The 20,773-nt window shown below is 38.7% G+C and overlaps 1 long non-coding RNA gene across 1 annotated transcript in view; it reads right to left on the bottom strand.

Annotated features, from left to right (window-relative positions):
- Positions 1–20,773, bottom strand: part of LOC124054079 — an 83,164-nt gene that overhangs the window by 1,918 nt on the left and 60,473 nt on the right. Inside the window, exon 3 of the long non-coding RNA XR_006842308.1 lies at positions 3,426–3,500. This is a non-coding gene — a long non-coding RNA (uncharacterized LOC124054079). The remainder of the gene's footprint in view (positions 1–3,425; positions 3,501–20,773) is intronic.

Below are 20,773 nucleotides of genomic sequence, written 5' to 3'. Positions count from 1 at the left end.
AGGTCATCAAAGTAAAATTTCCAAATGATCTTATTCTCGCATTACTTTTAATGACTTGTATGTTTTCTGTTGCCAAAATATGACAATTTCCTTGTCTTTCCCAGCTGATCGGGTAGATTGCTGACCAGATAATTCCTGACTTGAACTTCTAAGAAGCTCAGTGGAGAAAGATATATGGGGAAAGACATCAAGGCCCCTTAATCAGCCCATGCACTCGTGCTCCTTATTTCTTACCTGCATCAACAAGCAGTACTTATGGCTATACTGGACAGATGGCAGAAAGCTTTGAATACTCCCACTATCCAGTAAAAAGCCATGGGAATTGTCTTTTAAATTTTATTCCATTTTATTTTATTTTATTAGCATTTCTTAGTTCATTTAGACACTAATATAATTTTTTTTTTTCAACCAACCAGAGTTCTTTAATCCTGAGCCTCCACCAAACCACTGAGATTTCCCTTTGCATACAGCAAAAGAGCACTTTAAACAACCTGCATACATTTGTCTCCCTTAAGATGAAATAACAAAAATACATTAAATTAAAACACATGAATGTGCTAACATTAGCCTATAGAGAACTAACTGAAAGCTTCTTGTTTTTTTAGACAATGCATCCTCTGTGGTTGTCTTCAAACACTGCTAACTTGTATTTAGACACAAAAAGCAAACTGCAGCACTTCAAACAGAACACACTATTTAAGCAGGACTCGAACCTCACTTGGTGATAATGTGAACTGGAAAGTCCAATAAGATTATAGTACTGACCACATTTTATTATCGCAAAAATTCTGTTTCACAGTGATATTCAGCTTTTCAAAAAATATTAATGATAGCACCTTTACCATTAATGGTCATTTTTTTAAAATATTATAAAGTCATTCAGACTTTAAAGGTCACATGTCATGTGTGATTTGTAATTCTAAAAAGGTCTGGTTGTAGTTTTGGGTCTAACATCATTCAACAGAGTGGTAGAGATGTAGTACATGTACAACTAAGCCAATCTCAGTACATATCAAGCGAGAAAGACATCTGGACAAAAAGAATATATGCACAGAAAATATTTTAGTGTGTGCAGAATGTATTAATGTTTAACAAATATGAGAGACAATTTCCATGCAAGGCATCAAAAATATGTTTGTCGAGGTAAGTTTGTTTCTAATGTTAACAAAAAAAACCCAATGTGTTCTACAGGTCTGCATCTGGCTTCTGACCCAGCACAGAAAATTTGTGCAAACCTTTAGGAGAGGCTATTTCAAGATTGTGCTGGTGACATTGCAAACCTAAGTGAAAAAAAGTAAAACAGTTATTAGTTTAATAAACTCTTTGAAAATAGTTCCTATCATGACTAACAGGGGGCTGAGGGAAGCTCCACACAATAACAGAAAACGAAGAAGAAAATGTCGGTTGAAGGCATTAATCCATATAAGCATGCAATTATGCATTCACCAGAACTGCTTTGTACAATGATGAATGCTGTCATGTGGTTTTCCAATACAGTTTTCAAGGGCTATTGAGTTGACTTCAGTGGATGACACTTGCAATAATAATGACTGTATGACAACAGTATAGGCTCCATTGTTGAGAGGGGCTCATTATTGCTTTTGCAGTGCCACTTAGAAAACAAGCAAGTAATATCACTGAAATGTAATACATTTAAATATATTTAGATATTTTACTTTAGTTTTACTTTTTCAGATGCAGCACTATGAAACTTGCAGTGTGTACATGTGTTCCACTGAAAAAAAGTACTTAACCATCTTTGTACAGTGAAACCATGTATCTCCAAAGTGTCAGCTTTTCATGAGCTAAAAGCACACTTTAAAGGCACACCATGCAGGATTTGTCGACTGCCGTTAAGCGAGAAAGATAATAGATTAATATATAATAGATTGTTGAGCCATGTGCCTGGGTTGTCAAATAGCCCTCAACCCCCAAAACATCAGTATGTGATGACCTGGGAATTGGACTTTACAATCAACAATCATTCTCCAGAATTGATGATGCCCAGAAACATCCAGAGTATAGCAAAATACTAAAAAATAAGTTCAGGCAGAGGGCAGGGTCACTTCTAGTAGATCATCAGTGATGATTGAGCGGGATTATTTTTGTATCAATTTATACTTTACTTTTTTTTTTGATGGGTTATGTAGTGGGCAACTTGCTACTTGCAGTACATACTTCATGCAATACTGGGCAAGGGTGGTAACATCACTTTTGAATGTAATGGTCAATGCAGAAGCACAGTATATAACGCTTCCTATTGTCAGGCTACTTTGAAGTTGCCTGTTCCCTCTCGCTGACCTGGCAGACATCCCAGATGGAGGACCACAGAGCAGACATATACATCACTGTGCCTTCAAAAGTAAGTACACACATTGCAAACTGAAGGGAAAAAAAAAAGACTCCAGGCACTTGCAGGTATATGCAAGTATTTGCTACAGGTATTCATTATATCCTTCTCTACACCAATGGGAATATTTATGAACCTCCTCAAACAAGAAGCAGAAATCCGTCTGAATCCCTTTCTGAGTTCATGCAGGAAACAGTCTTTTGATTCCAATATAAACACAGAGAAGCAAAGATCTTAACCCCAGCCTCCCTTGCTAAATCCCACTTTGAACCATTATGCTTGACTTATACACTGAGAGCTAACACAGCGATCTGGCTGGATCATCCTGTGCACCGCCCTCTATGATGCTGTGTACAGAGGAATATCTGAAGGGGGTGGGGTTGTGGGGAGGGTGGTTAATTACATCAGATTGAATTCCAATAATCTGCTCCATATCCTTGAGGTTTTTCTGACAGCATTTAGAGTCATGCCTCTACATGTTTTAATTTGATTAAAACAGGACAATGTAGGGTTTCCTGGAGCCACGACTATAAGCAGGTACAGTCAAGAGGAAGCCCCACAGAGTATGATGACACAATTGTGAAGTCAGATTGGGGCAACTATTATGGAGTGAGTAAATTGGTGCCTTAGGTGGGTTTTTTCTTCTTTTTTTTTATCTTCAAAGCCTTATGTATCTGCTTATTTCTCTTTTTCTAGGGAAAGACAGGAGAGCATGCCTGCGTGTTTGCATTCCTGTATGCTTCTGTTTATTTGTCAGTCGATGTGCCTGCCAGTGTGCAACGCCTGCAGAGACCAGGGGGAAAAAGTACGTACGCAGGCTGCATGCAGCTCTGCAGCCCGCAGTAAACCCTAAGGGTAAAAGATTCTCCCTGTGTTTATAGCCCAGATAAATCTGCAAAAATACCAATACTGCATCACACCGCACAAAATATTATTATTTGCTTTGATGGATAACATTTACCTGCTAATTCAAATTTCATACTGTGAGTCTTTGTTTACAATATAAATCTAATTAAGTGCAGCCATCACAGCACAAGGTGGATCGATACACAATATGGCCAGCACAGCTGCTTACCTCACAAGGATGCCTTCCCCTGCCAATATTTTCAGCCTATAAAACGGTCCACGTTTTCTCAGTGCGGCCAATAATCTGTCAAGGTTAGGGCAACGAGAGACAAAACATTACCTCAGTGGGTGACACACTGGCTACATAAGAACAAATGACTAAACCAGACTCGTGTGGTTTTAAGACAGGGTTTATCCATCATTTCTTTCCCTTTAATGGCAGTTAATGGAGGTTTCACCTGTGCTGTTTTCATTTTGCTTTTATTCTTTTGTTTTATTTTGTGATTGAAATGAATGATAATTAACAGCAACATTCATATTTAAGCTGGTATCATCAACATATATATATATATTTTTTTAGTAACAATAACCTCATAACTATGAACAATGAGAGGACTGCTTGTAGCGACAGTCCCACAGATAACTGTCACCTAAATCTGCCACTCTCCTCAGTTTTAATGAATGTTTTAGCCTCCTTTAGCTTTTGTTTTATATCCAGCAACTACTGTTTTGGTTCACTGTCACTATCGTCTCCAGCCATAACAGGCAGTTGTTTGCAGGCAGGACAATGCTAGCTGCTACCTTGGGAACGTAGTGAAGCATTTGCCAACTAAAGAGCAAGATATTTCATTTGTGGAGGGCAAAACAGAGCCAGAAGGAGAGTAAGAAACATGACTCCAAGTCAATGCGAATGTTGCTCTATGACTGCTGGATATGTACAAAGCTAGTGAATGCTAATAAGCGTGGCATTTATCAACTTTACAGGTGATATGTCAGTGTTGTAATTGCCCAAAAAATCAATTATCCAGTAAAAATCTTTTATTGGCTGAGAAATATATAATAAATATTCAAGATCAAAACTGATTTTTCAATTATTCAGTTCAGTTCAGAGAAACCAAAAAGAAAGACTTTAAAGGGAGAACCTTTTTTTTCAAACTACGGGGCCACATATAAAATTAAAATAAATCTACTGTACTCAAAGTGTCAATAGCAAGGTAATGTAAATAACTAATTTTGAGACTAGTCAAACAATTCCAAAGTTACACCAGATCTTTAGATATCCGATCGATGGCAAGAACATTACATATCATGCAAATGCTGATCATTATAAAGCTCATGTGAAGAGGCCTTCCTTTCATCAAACTTGAAATCAATATACTGTAATTGGATAGCTTGCTAACGAGAACATTTAAAACCAAACCTGACAGACTTGGCATCAGAACCTTAATTAGCATATATATCCAGCAGTAGACCTGTCTTCACCTTTTGCTCCATTGAGCTCTGTGCTGCTGTGTAGAGTTCGACGCATGAAATCTCAGGTTGAGCTGCGAGCTTGAGCCCTGATCAACCTCTCTGTGCTAGATGGTTCATTGTCAGCTGGGTGTTCAAGCTCCATTTAACTCTAACTAACTGCCTTTAGTCATTATCACCGCTCATTAATGCTGCACTGGTACTGCTGAGCAGCCCTGAGAGCATCTGGGTGAGGTGACTGCACCATGTATAACTGTTAACACCAGGCAGGAGTTCTGTCTTTGCTTTTGATAGTTTTATTGTTATACAATTAATGGCATAAACATAATCCTAATAGCATGCTGTAGTGAGGTTATTTGCAAACAGAAACCTTCATTATAATGAGGATTCCTGTAATCATCTTAAGAGCTAATGTTTATTTTCCACTAAATAGGACAGGAACAAATCTTTGAAGCCTCACCACAAAATCCTCTATGGCAGTCACTTCCAACTAGGGGGTACATGAGGGAATTCCTTTACAATTGCCAAACTGGTTAGTTTGAACTCAGATAAACCCAATCAACCCAAGGTAAAAAATCCAAGTTGTGATTTCATTAAACAATACTATACATCCATACACTTGCTTCCACAGGGGGAAAGTAAATAGCCAAAAAGAAGTACAATTAGTTTGTTTTGCTTTTTTATATGTAGCATTCAAGCGATTACTCGTTAATACTACATGTTGCAAATGGACATGCATGAAGAAGTTGTTGACAAGCCGAGTCAAAAGTAATGGAAAAAGTGTTGAATGAATAAATACTTTGGGCAAATTGACACCTGTCTTGTTTGGAACCATAGCTGCGAAACTGTGAGTGTTTCCCCTCAGTTCGCTCAAGCATATGAGAACAGAGCACCCGGATGCACAACAAGCCGGCAGAGGCCTCAGGTTGCAAAAGGGTAGTATCGGCTCATCAAATCCTGGAGCAGTTTGCTTGTGATTGATGATGCAGGGTGACAATAGCAAAAACTGTCCAGTCAACGAGTTACCCCTCGATCTGTTAATCTGCCTGCCCCCCCCCCCGATTGTTTGTAAAAAGTCAGAGCACCAACTGGACCAGAACTAAAATATATTGTGATAATACACGCTTTTATGCAATTAACAGTGTTAAATATCATCAAAATACATTTGTAAGAACATATTTGAGTGGGTGGATGCGGTGGTTGGCACCGTCGCCTCACAGTAAGGTTCTAGGTTTGAGTCCCAGTCTGGGCCCTTCTGCGTTTGCATGTTCTCCCTGTGCCTGCGTGGTTTTCTCTGGGTACTCCGGCTTCCTCCCACAATCCCAAAAACATGCACATTAGGTTGACTGGCTACTCTACATTGCCCCTAAGTGTGAGCGCACAAGTGGGTATGACTGTCGGTCTTTATGTATTGGCCCTGCAATTGACTGGCGACCAGTCCAGGGTGTACCCTTCCTCTCCGTTGTCAGCAGGGATAGTCTCCTGCCCCCTCGCGACATACACGGATAAGTGGTATAGAAAATGGATAGCTATTTGAGTGGAAAGATTACTGGAGTTTCTCATACAAAAAGTTGGAAACCACCGTTCTACGCGATGTTCTACTTAATACAGGGGAAAGAAAAACAAAATAAGATAATAAATGACTGAAGAAAAAGACGTAAATAGTGCGACACGCATCTTGCAGCCTATATACACCCCGCATGGCATTAGTAATCAGGCTCTGCTACGGTACGCTGTGTGCCACTCTGAAATACCGGGATGCAGGGTGACAGCTGGGGACCTGGCCAACACACTGGACCACTAAATGAGAAAAATGACCAGCTTTCACCAGCTCTTTTAAAAACTCATTTACATCCTGTCAGATTCCATTATGGCCAGGGACCTGCACTGGAGCTGCAGGACAGGACTGAGCTTGAGTGCACCGACCGTGCTGGCCAAGCTCCTATCAGCCTGACCCAGCTCACCGATCCAGCAGACAGCTGATTCTCCTGTGTCAAGGTTTTTTGGCTTCTTGCACCCCCCCCACCCCCACCGGCCATTTTCCACACACCCTTTGGTGTGCTCTCGGCAAAGAGTAGGTGATTATCAGAGTGCCTGAAACCCCACTTTTACTCTTTTATACAATTACTGTACAGTATGTGCACCTAAAAGCGTCAGCAGAGAGGATTAGGCTTGCTAAATGCTGAGCTTTGAATAAATTATCTGCTGGGGGGTTAGCATTAAAATAAAGAAGGAAAGGGAGGTAGAAAAAGTGAAAAGCAAGTAGATTCTGTTCCTCAAAATAAAAATACTGCATATTAAAATTACACATCAATTTAAGGTAATTCAACTAAGCACCAGTTCGTGTTTCCCATTATGTGCTCATTATTATTCACCTCAGCATTCATCACCTGAGGTTTGTGTTAATACCAGGGCCAGCCTTTGCATTTTTGGAGCCCGGGCCAAAATCTGTTCAGGTGCCCCCACCTCCACCCTCAATCACTGTCAGTCCCATAAATGCACATCTTAAATGTCTTTCAGTTCCAAATACAGAGTGAGTTAAAATGACTTGACATGCTTGGCATTTTGCAAAGCACATTTTTATAAATTTTCATAATGTACGTTGATTTTCAAACTATAACCCTGTTTTATCTTATACATAAAGATATTTTATGCCAGTTGCTAATTGCAATTTATCAAGTCAGAGAGATGTAATGATGGGTTAATAACAGGTAGCTGATTCAGCAACAGCTGCATCTTGGCTGTCATCTCCTCATGCTAGCTTACTTATTTTACCCCTTCACAGTGCTCTGTGACTAAACAACCCAGCGTAAAGCTTAACCAGTTATTATGGAGTCTATATTTGTTTATTTTACTTGCTGTCCTATCTTTGCTTGACTGTCAGTCGTTTGTTAATGCACACAGATTAGATCCATTCCCCATACATGGCATCTTCTTCCCCCTAGGATCCTGCTGCCACTGTCTGACCTTGAAACCGGGGCAGTATATGAGCAATTAGATGTACATACTGTATCATAGACCAAAGCGTGAAGGACTTACATTAAAATATAATCTGTAAACTTTGTTTAAAATTCCAGTATTCAAATCTACTGTTGTTAATTTATTTTGGTTTTAAATCATTAGACTATCGAGAGTGAAAATTCAATCTTGACCTTTGAAACAATCATATCATAGTTTGATATGATTGTTTCTCATATGACATGATTCTCATTATTCAGTATTAGTTTCAGCTCAATCTCAAATGGTAAGCCAGTGTGAACAAAAGTGAAAAAAATGTAAAAAAAAAAAAAAAAAAAAAAAAGGTTGAAAATCCTCTGAGGAGGATCATGTGAAACAGCTACAGAAATGACCTTATGACGACATTGATTTAATCCACATTAGATTATTTATTAGAATAAATGAATTCATTTATTATTATTTATCATGTTATTTGTCATTTTGTTATTAATTATCATAGTATTTAATTTTGTAATTAGACTGCTATAATCCCATCAGATGAAATAATCTTAATACATTAACATGTTATTTTTTGAGCGAGAAAATTAATTAATTCCTTCCACATCCCGCTAAGAAAGCCTGTGAGAGGATTAGAAAATATTATTTTTGTCAATCTACTGCAGTTATTCTTAAAACACAAACTCTTCTGAATCTGTTCTTTAACTTAGTCGATGCACTTGTGATTGCTCGTCTCCCAAACGTTCCCTGCTTTACTTCCCCTACCACTTCACATATCTGTTTATTTGTGTGTCATCTGCACATACAGCACAGCGTGCCACAACAGCAGCAAGTGGATAATTCAAAAAATATGGCTATTGAAGTGCTCTTTGGGTGTAAGAGCTCTTCAGTAACAGCAGTTTAACTCACAAAGGTCGCAGTCTGTGGTCATGCACTAAGCCACTTGCGTATCTCATTCAAACTCCGAGCATGTCTGTAACACTGTGATCTGATGCATACATCAAAGCCATGGAGAGTACCTCAGCACACACTAGGAGCTCCATCAATCCCCTCCGGCCCACGGAAGCTGTCTTTTCCTGCACAGTCGGCCTTCAAGGGTGACATCCTTGAGGAGGCAATACAAACAGTGTCTAATGAATTTTTAACGATGAACGTTGCAAGCGGCAAAAAAAAGAAGGGGAGTGGGAAACAGAGTGAGAGAGAGAGGGAGAGACCCCTGCTGAATGCATTACAGTGATTTGTGGGCTCACCTTTGTGCGGGAGTAAGAGGCCTCCCGCCTCAGATCATCAGGGTGTTAAGCGTGCTCGGCGGGGGAGCCCCTCGGCACCGCATCGCGGGCCAAATGATGTTTGAAATGTTTTAATCAAATCCTGTCTGTTCATTAGACTAACAATAGGCTTCATGGGGTGAGCACTCAGTGGTTCAGCTTCTCACTGCCCCCGGGGGAAGCCTCCTGATAGAGTAACTTTCCAAACCTCCCGGCGACAAATTTTAACACGACACCCCTCTATACATTTAAATGGGCCCTTACCAGCGGTGGCAGCTTGTCATGCAGCGTGATTTATTTTAAAAAAATGTCTAGGGTTCCAGTCTCTATCTGTCTTCTTGAGTGACACTTACATCTATGTGAGATTACGTGTAGCGTTAATATCGCCCGGGATGTATATGTTGAATTGATCGAGAAGACAGAAAGCTAGTACCTAATAACAGCAGACTCCCTCTTCAGATTATCTCTTTGGCTTTCTGTCACATTTTGAGTGGCACTCACAAACAGTTCACCAAAAAGTAAAAATACAGCCATTATCCGCTTACTGGAATCTCAAATTGATTTGAAAAGAGTAGCTAAACTTTTGCGCATTCAGTTTAGCCAGTACACACCGAGGTACACAGAGATAACAAATTTTTACTGATCTCACCAATCATGAGAATTCTTTGTGCTTAAAGGCTAAAGTGAAGATTTAAATTTAACAAAGGCTGTAAATACTTTCTTTCAACTTGGGGTCTTAGAACTCAGATTACACCAGATGAGCTGTATGGAGCCATTTAATATTTGTGTTTCATTTTGTTTTGGTTGTTTCTGTTTTACGCTCTACTTATTTAGAATGCAGTAATGCTGTTTTGCTGTGAAGCTCCAGAAAAGTTTTGTGGACTAAGAAACTTCTGCTGCCATGGGGGTGATCAGATAATGACTAACTTTTTATTTTGGGATGAACTGTTCCTTTTACACAGAATGTCAGTTTGACTTTTCTGTGTTGCTGCTTAGCGTTGCTGCTCAAATCTCATATGCTTCAAGGAGTGAAGGTAAATGTATACGCTTACCCTAACCTGGCACATAAACCTTTTCACATTTCTAATTTAAGGCAGCAAGAGTCTTAACTTTCTTGTCAGATTCCAACACAAATGTATCCCAGATGAACCCCATACTAAATGAAAATATGCTGTCATTAATCATCTTAAGTATGCAATTAAAAAATATATGAAAGAACTCTTATACAGATTTATTCATCGGTACTGTCTCTATAATAATGACTCTCCAAAAGGCATTTGTAATGTAAATGTACCATGCAGAAAGACATGATTGAATACCTTTTCTGTAAATATAATTACAGTCGACTGCTCAGGACAAATGGGCAGATATTATTAGAAACATTAGGTTGTGTGGGATCCCATTATCTCATATCCGCTATTTAAAATATTTGTTTGGCAGGGCAATGACTGCTTCAAAATATAAACTTTGTAGTTTTATATATGCAGTGCAATGCAGAGATGGCGTAATTTAATAAAAAACAACATGATTTTATTATTATTTATTTATTTATTTATTTTTTAAGTTATTTATTTATTTGAAGAACATCCTGTATCATATTTTTTAAAGAGGGGTTGGCTGAAAGGGACTCATTCAGGATGTTCTCGATAGCAAAGACAGTGTTTTACTTGTTCTTGCACAGCACAATGCAGCAGCCTTTAATCTGAAGTATGAAATGTCCCCACATTGCTAGACCACTAAATCTACTTTATTGTGTTATTTCAATCTGTCAGACCTATCGATCAGTGGATTAAGACAAAGATGATGTTTTAAAGCTTTGACTGAGGGTTTCATGGCTGTCCTGAAATCCAATACCAATAGGGGTTCATAGATCCTGGCCAGGATTTAGTGCTATAGGCAGGATTGATGACATGGAGCCCGGGTGTAATAGTGGAGGAGCATGAGCCCCATCCTTCAACATAACTCGAGATAACAGTCTGCTTTTTATTTGGGTATTAGAGTCATTCAGTTGTCTGGTTATTTAAAACATCTAGAAAGGCGCAGTGGGTTGTGTCTATGTTGTAAATAATGTCATGGTGTCCACTATTTGTTTCCAAGTGGAGAATTGATCTATCCTAAAACTTCTTCTGATGCTTGGGTTGTATTACAGCAACCAGCATAATCCACAGAGTAATCAGAGTAAGTGAAAATCAAGTTTTGATTATTTTCTAGACAAAAGACAACATTTTTCAGCGCTACCAGCACAGGATTTATCATCTGTAGACTTGATAATGCCACGTACAGCTTTTCAATATACACAATATTACATCTCAAGATAATATGTTGGTTCGTCTTTTGGTCACCTGTCATCAATTGACAATATGATATATAAAACCAACATTCACTAATGGTAAAAAGTAAAACTTATTGCTGGAGTGACATTTCAACTTTTATCAAACAAATACCAACAATATAAAAGAGTATTGGAAAAACCAAACAACAGAAAAATTAAATAAAGAGTCACTTGGTGAATGAGGCCTGCATCTCAATGTGGGTAAAGATGTAATTTAAAGCAGCCATCTTTAACTCTGATCATTACTTTGAGCTTTGATTGAAGCAAAACAGAGCTAAAACGGAGGCCATGAACATTTATTTTACCCCCAAAGTAACACTGCTGACTTCATTCACTGGTAGTATCGTCTGGAGCTGCTTTATGTGTCAGCTCTTTACTCGCACTGCTCAATGAAAATGCTGCAAGAACTATATCTTACTGTTTAAATGGTCTTTGGTGTGGTGCTGGCCTTTCTTAGGAAGAATGTTTACATCCTTTACATCTACATGTGCCGAAAGATGCTCTAAATTCTTAGGCTTTGTTTATTATATGCTTAAAGTCTGTCTAAATCTATATCATTTGAGGGTTGCTAAACATCTATCTATAACTATCATTTTAACTTGGCTGTGCCTTTTTCCCTGTTTGGTATTAGTGAGGTATAAACAACATTTTTACAGGACAAAACATTAAATTATTTACGGGCTGCTATTCTTTATATTTTAACTGTTGACTGTGGGTCTATGTTCTTTTGAGCTGAAGTCACCCAGATTTATTTATCACATGCATAACTGTGCATATACAACAGCAGTGAAACGACACTGCAACACCTCCCAACAACAACAACAATATCAAAATTATAACCACCAATTGTTTTTGTTAATGCATTAAATGTAAAAAGCCTATGCTTATAGATATCATCAGTTACCAGTCATGGTGTATTGAGCTGTGCCACCACATCACATTAGGCAAAGGGCCTGGTTCATTACAGTGTATTTATAACATAAAGGAAACCATGCAAATGCTACAAAATGTAGTCTACATTATCACAAGCTGACCAAAACCATTTTTATCAGCCCAATTAATTAAAAATTTCCCAGAGATGATTAGCAACACTGTTACCAATAGGGCCAGTTATTTAATAAGCCCTCCGTAAGCTGTTTCAAACTTCATTGCTCTGCCAATAACAGAACAGAAAATAGACATTTGCTCTACACAGTAAATAAAAAGGACTAATATGAATTCCTGTTTCTAGAAGTTATAAGTGTATCAGAGTTTTATCATTGTGTAGCTCATACACTTGGCAGAATGCCCTAACAATATTTAATGCAATAACAACAACAACAATAATAATAATAATAATAATGTTAATTTAATTTAGCACTTGGAGTGAAAAACTACAACAAAACCTGATATTGCAACTTGACAGTATGACCAAATCTATACATTTAGATAACATTGCATTGCATTGGTAGTGAATTGGCAGTGAAACTTTTATTTCTATGTGTTCTTTGACCAAAGCCTTCATCTTCAGTTCTACAATCTTAATCTGCATTCAACAGACTTGAAACAAGTCCAAAAATGAGACCATACGCATTCTCTGAAGAAGAGCAACAGCACTACCAAGAGGAGGTAAGTTACTGTTACCCTCAGATGTTTTCCTTGGCCATCCCCCCAGGAGCAGAAGAGGATGTACAATCCTTACTGCGTTCTCTGCACAAAAAGCTGCTCAGAATCTATGGTGGCATTCGCATTGACAGCCATCTGCTTTCTACAGAGGACACAAAACCAGCACAGCTCTTGGAGCTTGAAGAGTGTACTACATCCCTGATCCCAAAGGTGGTGGACACCGCTCTCAAGTTCCAACCAGATCATGAAAACAAGAATGTAGCTGCCAGTGCTGCAATTGTCAGACTACTGTCTAACTCAGTAGCTTCCTGCCTCTTTCAATTTAGAACCATTACTGAAATTCTGCTGCTTGTTGTCTGCACCAGAGCAGCATGTTTGATGGTGAAAGCCACCTACAAGAGGTTTGACGAGTGCTTCATTTCATCTGATGGACAATGATGAAAGTTCTTTTTCTACCAGGGAGGGTGACATCTCTGTCATCCAGGATCTCTCAAGTGCAGACAGCTCCTTCCAGCCTGGCTCGCCTTCAGCTCAGCAGCTCAGAGCGGTTGGAAGAGAAACTTTTGGAGAGGATGGAAGCTTCTCTAAATGTTGCCTCCTTGGAGGAGCTCAAACAAGGACTTCCTGAGAAGGGGGAAGCTTTTCTATGGGTCCTCAGAGGAGCTAAAAATGTACTCATAAAGAAGAGGGATGTTTTTCTAGAGGTCATGTCCTTGGAGGAGCTTGAAGAAGGACTCCAGGCAAAAGTGGCAAAGAGGAATCACTGGTTGACAAATCAACTAAATTACAGCAATGTTCAATAAACACTGTTCATTTTATGTCATTAATTGTCATATTGTCACATTGTCTCTATTTGTTATTTATAGCGTAATGATATGTATGTTTTATTCATTAGTTATTGTATTGTTCTCACTATGTTACGCATTAATGGAATTGAGTCTGTTGTTCATAACTCCATTAGTTCTGACACTGTTCTAGAACAGTTCTAGAGCTGGACTGTCTAAATTGGAAAATCACAATTTTCCCAACATTGTACACACTGGAGGGAGGTCTTGAAAAAAAAAATTATGTCTTTAAAATGACAAACTCCTAACAGATTGCCAAACCACCTCTTTTTTTTTTAGCATAACAAAAACTGTCTGGGATCCTGTTGAAGAGCTTGTGGCCATGGACACACTGTGTCCACCTATGTGTGCAGCCACCAACAAAGAGACCGTCAGTGGGATGGACTAATGGAAAGGCCAAAAGACAATCCATGGGATGAATTCTTCTCAGATGTGGACATGAGGTAGGTGTTTCATCATTTTAAACATCTTAGCTTTCGGAAAACCTAAAAGGAGCACTAACCAAGAGTCTGAGCCTGATGTCACATAACAGAGAGAGTCCAAACACAGAAGGTATGGAGTATTATTAAGGTAGGCTTTCTAATGGCAACACGCACTCCTAAATCATTCATCAATCTATTCTGAATAGGTTATCCTTGACTAGGTATAAACACCTATCTGAGTCATTTGGATGCTAAATAAATAAAAGCACAGATAGGTTTTTAAAATGAACCCTTCTGCATGTATGAAAGGGAACTGCCCTACAGAAGTGAGAATACTTGCTGCCCTGTCCTACCACCAAATCACCCTCTGCCACCAAATTCCAGGAATCTACAGATGGAGGACGTTATAGCTGCAGACCACACCTTCAGCACAAGATCCTACTGACAATAGAGGTGGCAAACCCTAAGCCTACTTTTGGCCAAAATGGATTATGCCAAATAAATAATCCATCAGATTCTAAAACTACAGATGGGTTCAAGAATTAATACAACAGAAAAAAAACATATATTTCTGTTCAATTTGTGCTTGTAATACAGTAGTGAAAACATGCAATGGATCACTAACCAAAGTCTCAGTTATTCAAAGGACTTCTTGCACATCTGTTTCTGTTTATAAAAGAATGAAACAATGCGCTAAGTTGACTCTTAAACATAAGTTGTAATATGTTTTAAGCATTTCTTCAAATAGGTTATGTTAGAGTGATGTTATCTGTGGAGTTTCAGTTTCTAAAAGGAAAGTGTGACCTTAAACATTTTTTTTTTTTTTTTAGATAGATAGATCGATATATACTTCATTGATCCCGAGGGAAATTCAATTCAAATTTTTAAAAGAGCACAACCCCTCCTCTGCTATTTTCTATCACATATTTCCAGCACTGTCTTTCTGTTTCAGCTGTCACATATAAATAAAGATTTTACTGAGTGTCATAAAAGCTTCCTGCCAAAGAAAGCTAACATAAATTCCTCCATAGCTGCACTAATCAAATCTGGTATCATCTGTATAGTCATCTGATAACAAGCACTCATTTTTTTTTTGACCTGATTAGGCATTGTTCTAATTGGATCTCATTAGGTGACAACCTTTCATGAATAGTGCAGGTTTAAATGTTTCACAAAACCTCTGCGGCTGATTTTCTTTGAGATAGCTGCAACACTGGCACCTTTATCTCGTTTTTACTCCTTCATAATGGAACTGCACATGGTGGGAAGATGAGATATTTAGATATTTGCAGGTACACTCTCATTGAGGCTCTCATATGTGGCTGCACAAGAAAACATTTTTATGACCTGAGAGAGCAACATGAAAGTAAAAATGGAATGAGTAGCGCAATGACAGCAGACTTGGATCTACAGTATGAACTCTTTACTTCAATAGAAGTCTGTAAATTCAAGCTTCAACCATTGTGAAGAGTCTCCATGAGCAAGGGCAAAACGTTTAAATCATTGTCATTCTTCGGTGTTTCCACGGGATTAAAGTTTGTTAAAAAAAATTTCAAGCCATAATGGGGTCAGGAGCTTGACAACTCTATTTCAGCCTTGTCAAACCACCATAATTACTTCAAAAGCACGTCTTCTCATCATCTCGTTATTTCCACAGCACTACAGAAGTCCTGTGGCACTGCACTGAAGTAAATCTGTGTGAATCTCATGCAAGAGAACAGCCCATCATCCTGAATTTAATGGCTGTTTTCTGTCCTCGCCTCAGACTGACAGGCAGTCCGGGATCTTGTTTGCCTCTGTAATCTTTGTAATGTCATTTACGTTTTTCCGTCAGATTTTAATTTATTCAGATGTTGTGACAGCTTTGTATGAAGCCACAAGCTCTTTGCCCTGTGGTCGCTTGGTAGTTAACTGCTCGTTCAGTGTGATATATGTTTTATAGAATGCCTCAGGCTTTAGAGTATTCATTTGACAAAATGAAAGAGCACAGAGATTCAGTATCTTTATCATCATGATATCCCTCTCTGCTACAGACTGCCAGCAATGCAGTAAAACACAGGCCTATATGTAAAACAATTTTCATGCTTTTCCTGAAGTGCACTTTTCAATCACTTTGACTACCGATTGCTTTCTGCTCTAATGGTTATCTGACTGTAATTCCATTTGGGTAATGATAAAGCAGAGTTGAGCTGGGCCTGCATGCTCTTTAAATGTCATTTATGGTATTTTCATATATGCAGTCTGAGGAAGGGAGGAAGTGCATGGGCACTTCAGCTGGGCTTTTTTATCTGAGGCTTTTGAATAAAAGAATAAGCAGCCCCTTCCTCGCTTTTTGAATTAATCTTCCCATATATGTAATATGGTTTAAGGAGAGGAAAAAAAAAGAGTTCAAAGCGTTAAAGGATATGGTCACAGTTTTCCAAGTCCTTCTGAAACAATACTTGCACACCCATAAGTATACTGAAAGAACCATTCTTCCTGTTCATACTGGCGATCAAGAGTCCATCTTAATTCACAGCCTGTCAAAAGTTTATTTGTAGTTAGCTTAATGTAGGAGTCTGACTTAATCAAATCAGACTGTCTACCAATGGATGCCATTAGAGTGTCTAATTTAATATATTCACTCCAGCTTCAAACCTGAGCTCGCTACAGCTTCTGAAACACGTACATTTGTACATTTGTACATTTTTTAACACTTTAAATATTTCAAATCGATAATAAAATTAACATGTTAATTTCGACAGCACTGATAAATAAGTAAACTGGTTTTCAACTATGATAGTTGATGATGAACATCAGCTGCTTATGTGGTCATTTTGCTCGTCCTCAGATGTGGTATGTAACACTATGCCACAAGCAGATGGTCATCCGACTCAATACTATCTGACGTCAATCTGCTCCCTTTGCCTCTTAATGGGACACTCAGATTCAGACACACCAAACAGCACTGCGACATCATGGATTTTCAGGCCACCTTGCAAGTAATGGTTCATTATGTCAGTTGGTAAATCAAAAGAAGGGCAGCCATGTCGACCAGAGTTGATCATGAAGATCACCCTGGAGCCACGACTGCTGTACTATCATGAAGATAATAAATGCACTTCCATTAAGTTCTGTGTCAGTCTGGGCAGATTCAGCAAAAAGGTAAAAGGATTATGTTACAAAATTTGAGATTTTTTTAAAGACATTTATTTAGTAATATAATCATTCATGCATTCATTTATTTAGTTATGGCACTTAAAATGCTCCATATATGGACTGATAGAGTCACAAAGACGGTATATCTAATATACTAACAAATCTAAAGCTGGAAGCCTACTTTCAGGGTTGCACGGTAGGTTGGTGAGTTATGGCAGCCAAAACTCTTTTATGTCCTGAAACCCTCATCAACTCATTCAAACTGTCCCCAAAAGACCAGGTGAGAAGTGAAGGGCTGCACTTCCTCCAGGAACACTGCACCTTGATAATGGAGTGGGGCTGAAGCGATTAGCAAACTAACAGCTTCACACAAGCAAGAGGGGAATTCTCTTAGGGAGGCCAGACGGGAGACAGAGAGACCGCGAGATTGAAAGGAGGAGGACATGACCCCCTCCAACACAATTCACAGCACGAGTTCTGTTGGTGCAGTGGCACCCTGACACCTTCTGAAGGACTCCGTGCCCTCGAACTAGAGGTGAAGGTGCATCTAAAGAGTGAACTTTCTGTAAGAACAGCAGGCTCTATTTTAAAACTGATGCATCCAAATAGCTATTATGTGTAATTTACATGCAGCAGGCATCCATGCACAGTATGCACAGAAGGGGCAGGTGAAGTGGAGTATAAACACATGGCTGTTGTGTTTAATCATTATCTACTTTACTTTCTGTTACTTCCTCACCTGATTTAACAGTCATGTCAGTCACAGTGACACAGGATGTAAATGGCTCTGCAAATGAAGAGAAAATTGACTAATGCTAACCGGGAGATGTGCAGTGACAAATATTTATGGCACCCTAAATTCAGGTGATGTGCCTTTTTAACTCAAGTCATGTTGTCCACTTTACACAATGGCATGTGCTTATATCTTGCAGGTAGTATCTCTGTAGTTTAATAAAAAAAGGTATTATAACTCTTTTAGTAGTTGCACACATGTTAAACTTAAAGTTAAGTTGCATTCAGTGTCTGCAACTCACTGTGCAGATATTACAACTTTGCTTCCAAATCTGAAAAAAAAACCCACCAAAGTTTAAGCCAAATTTATGTATTTATCTAAAACAACTGTCCAGACTATGATTTGGAAAGTTTAAATTAATATTTTTGTTTCACCTCACATCTCCAAAACAGACACAATGACTGTAGCTTCCACCTGGTAACTCAGTATCTGGAGGGGCACATGTTGAGAGACAGTTAATACAACTAATTTGTACCAAATTAAAGAGCACAAATTCTTGAAAGATATTTTATATATTTTAATAAAGAAATATATTTCTACCCAACAGTATATATAGTACTTAACTGAGCTCAACCTACAGCAGTAAAATGCAACAGTAATATTAATCTAAGAATATCAGATGTAATAGTTAAACACTGACATGAACATTTTACTTTTTTTTTTTTTTTTTTACTTTTTTTCATACTTTTAAGTAACATTAGCTGATAACAGTTGCATACTTTTACTTAAATGAAGATCTGAATGCCATAGTTTTACTTATAGTGGAGCATTTTCACGATGTAGAATTTATACTGACTAAGTAAAAGGAATACTGTGGATTTGTTTGTGAGAGTCCCACATTAATTATAACAAAGCACACTTTGCTTCACAAAACCAAACGGAAATGTCACATGAATTTCCGTACCATACTAACAGTGTTCAGAGATCTACAATAGTAGACACCAACCTGATTCTTTGACTGAAACTGTTGGGTGCAGCTTTTGATTAGCTATTTGTCTCCTATCCTGTGAGATCCCGCTGACTGTACTGTAAAACACGGTCCTGAAGCTCAAAGCCGAAACTGCTAACGTCTTAAATTAGCACTGCAGTCACACTGTTAGCTACCTGTTAGTGTGCCACACTAACAACCAGTAATGCCTCTTATCTTTTAGCTGAAATGCCTTGTCTGGATTACAAAAATGTAATAATGTCAGGTATGAGATTACAGCATACCATGTTTTGGAGTCCATTGTGTTAAATCATACTGAGATTTTATGGTGTTTCTTCCTCGTGCTGCATAAGAGATGTCTTTACTTCAACAAAGCTGCATGTACAGCAGTGAGTGCCGTTTGATGATCCACTGATGGCACAGTGGGGTTCACATTTTTGATTCCTCTGTACATTTTTCCTGTGCCATTATCAGCTCACATTTTGTCCAGTTCTGTGCTTTAAGAGAAAATGTCCAAGTAGGAAACAAGACATTATCGTATTACCAATATGTAAAGTTGTTAAGTCAAACAAACACATAGTGAAGTTACGGACTATAAAATCGAAACAGTGAGCTAAAAAAAAAAAAAGCTAAAACTCCTTGTGAAGCTGACTGGAACTGCAGAGTCAGGTGATAATATTCTGTGAGTTTGTTACTATACTACTTTCGTTGGTTATGTCTGGTACTACTTTCACATACATTGAGCATTTTTAGGTTTTTTTGCAACACTAACAGCCCCATTATGAGCCACTTATAACCTTTATGAAAGGCATTTCTTGACACTCACTGTACCTCGCTCAGGGATCTTTCTGATTGTCACCACATTCCCATGCACTCTCCCTCTCTTTCATACCCACTCTGCTCATGTCAGCCATGAATAATTGATAATCCGATGCGATCTTGGGCTTTAAGAGTTTGAGTGCTCTGTATCTGTCCCATAATGATTAGTGAAAGGGTCAGACTGCTCAAACCCCTCGGTTGCCAGCATCCGCCCTTAATCCTTCCTAATCCCCAAAACAATGGGCTCCTCAATGCAGGGGACTGTGACAGATTTATATCATCCTGCTCAGAGGGGATCAGTGTGCCTTCACACTGCCAACACAACAATGATAGCAGTTTAGAACTGCCTGCCCTTATGAGTGCCAAGCTCAGCCTTATACATGGCACAGACCAAAGAAAGGGCACAGGTAATGAAAGTGCACACACGAAGACTCTATTTGAGGTGTGCTATATAGGGACTGTGTATTGCTCACTCCTCTGTACGATTTGTGTTACAGGGTTAACATGTTTACCCTGTCCGACCTTTCTGCTGCCAGTTACCTCTCAGCAAGGGTCATATGGGAGGATCAAGACTGGCTTGTCTGTTTAGCCAGAAAAGCTGCCTTTGGTCTTGGCTTTGGATTATTACCAAAGAGCTGAGGTGTTTCAGACGTTGGGGATCCTCCAGTTCCTGTGTTCCATTTCTGGTGCAACACAGGAACTGGAGGACCAAAATATGAACACAGGCACAGGCACATAAAATGAGAGGAATGCTGCATAAAGGGTCGAACCAACAAAAGCACTGCTTCAAAAATGCACTCACTCCTGATAGATTTAGACCTTTCAGGGTTGCAGCACAGTGAATCTGTGCATGGGTTTTTAGTAATTTACATTCTATAATCAAAAGCCTACATGTAGTGGGTATTGTAAAAGCAGATTACCGCATTTTTAGATTTAATATATTTAAAACTGAATAGTTTAAGGCACTACACTGTGAAGAAGGTTTTGAAACACAACTGAAGG

This window comes from Scatophagus argus, chromosome 22 (genome assembly GCF_020382885.2).
Source record: "Scatophagus argus isolate fScaArg1 chromosome 22, fScaArg1.pri, whole genome shotgun sequence".
In the NCBI taxonomy this organism is placed as follows: domain Eukaryota; kingdom Metazoa; phylum Chordata; class Actinopteri; family Scatophagidae; genus Scatophagus; species Scatophagus argus.
Note: the sequence above shows the minus strand (reverse complement) of the source record. Positions and strands in the feature narration are given on the sequence as shown.